Here is a 2,045-nt window from a genome sequence, read left to right as displayed (position 1 = left end):
CTTGTGATTTTTGAGGCTTGTTAAACTTACAATATTTCATTTACTTTCAGTGCTTGTATGACTTCTGAGTGTACTTTCTCAGATACAGGAATGAAACAGACTCAGTGAGCAGTATAGTGTAAGCTGCCTTAATATTTTAATAGTGGTATCTTTTTAATATGCTCAGCCTTTAGATGTGTAAACAAATGTTTATATTCAGAGTAAGTTCCTAATTTATCTGATTTCATGCTTGAAGAAGCATGATCAGGTTGTATTTATCCCTAATTAATTTAAGATATTCTTCATTTAATGTGCAGAAATAATTGAAGTTTTGCAAGTCGGTTTCCTGTTTGAAACTGAAATCAGCAAGTCAGGAGTACTTTCTTTGATATGAAGTGTAGTCAGCTGCTTCTTGCCTGGGCAGAGGTCTTAAGTCTTTTCCATCACTCCCAGGAAAGTTATGTTGGTCTTTGCTCTTCCTGCCACTAAAAGCTGCTGCAGATGTAACTGCTTGAAGGAGCTTCATCCTTTCCTTATAGCTCTTTGCCCTGTGGCACTTTGCACTGCAGGACCTTTTCTGTGTTCTTGGATGTTGTAGTTTCAAAATCATGCCTAGGTCTTTAACCTGCATTTTGAGCAGCTGCAGTGCAGCAGAGGAAGCCCAGCAGTATCCGGTGACTTGTGCAATGGCTTGTGCTAATCATGTGTAATGTACACAATTTGCAACAGGGGAAATTCCAGTGAAATACTAAAGGGGAGATCAAATGCTGAGGCAGTGCTCAGAGAAATTGTGGAGCCTTCATTCTTGGGAATACTTGGAATAAGATCAGCCAAGGCCTTGAGCATCCTGTGACTTTGAGGGTGGCCCTGCTCCGAGTAGGGATTTAATCTCTGGCTGTATATATGAGTATGTGATTGCTTAATGTAAGATGTCATTCCACTGGACTTGTGTGCTGTTAGATGACCCAGTTATACACATCTGATTTGGACCAGAGGTGACTTTTTCCCTCTGTTTATGACATAGGATATAATAATGATTTTTTCCCCATGATCTTAACACTGGGTGTATTGTGCATGAAATGAAAGAAATAATAATTTTCCAGCCTGAAGCTTAAAGCTACAAAATTAACCAGTCAAAATTTTTTTTAACATATTGGAGCTGCCAAAGGTCTTATTCAGTTGATATAGTTAGAAATAAATTTGCAACAGATCACAAATCTTTGGCCTCAGAGAAAAAAATGCTTAAATCATTCACAATTCTTCTAATGACCCTTTGAGGAGGGTTATTACATGTCATCTCCTTTTTTTTATGGAGAGTATTATCCCAGAGATTTATGCATTGCTGGCCCCTGCTGTGCAACCCATTAGCTCTTTCTGCCATGCTAGTAATAAATATCTAGTAATACTTACAGTAAATGAAAAATTATTGCTAAAAAGAGATATAACGATGACAGCACTATCCTGATCTGAGATATCATTATTTGGTGGCTTTCATCAGCACATGTTCATCTTTAGCATAGCAGTTTTGCAATGACCACATGTAATCTGAGCTCTGTTGATATTTAGTGGTGTTTGCAGCCTGTAATTCCCAAGTGCCTTTCAGGGCTGGAGGCTTGGTGCTTTTGGAGAATACAGCACAGACTGAAGGAATGTCTTGCATGGTGCCTTGCATGGTGCTGTGTGCTTATCATCATATAGAAAGGCAAGTGCAATGAACTGTTCTTTCCCCAAAAGGAAATGTGATGTAGGCAAGAATCAAAAATGTTAATCAGAAGACCTGAATCAGCCCAATAAATATAGCTAATAGATTCAGACAGCCACTTAGTTCCTTTTTACACTGAACTATTGCCAGAACAATAATACATGTTTCTGTGTGTGGCTATAGCTTCAGTATTTCTGTGTACACTTTTTTTGTAGCAGCATGTTAAATGGAGAGCAGTCTTTCTAACTTTTTTATTACATCTCATCCAGTCTCATTTCCAGTCAGACCTGCAAAATAAAGTAGCATGCATGAATGCCCCTGCCAGAAAGATCTTCTGCTATAGTTCTCATAAAGCAGATGTTAT

This window comes from Lonchura striata, chromosome 1 (assembly GCF_046129695.1).
Source record: "Lonchura striata isolate bLonStr1 chromosome 1, bLonStr1.mat, whole genome shotgun sequence".
NCBI lineage: Eukaryota > Metazoa > Chordata > Aves > Passeriformes > Estrildidae > Lonchura > Lonchura striata.
Note: the sequence above shows the minus strand (reverse complement) of the source record.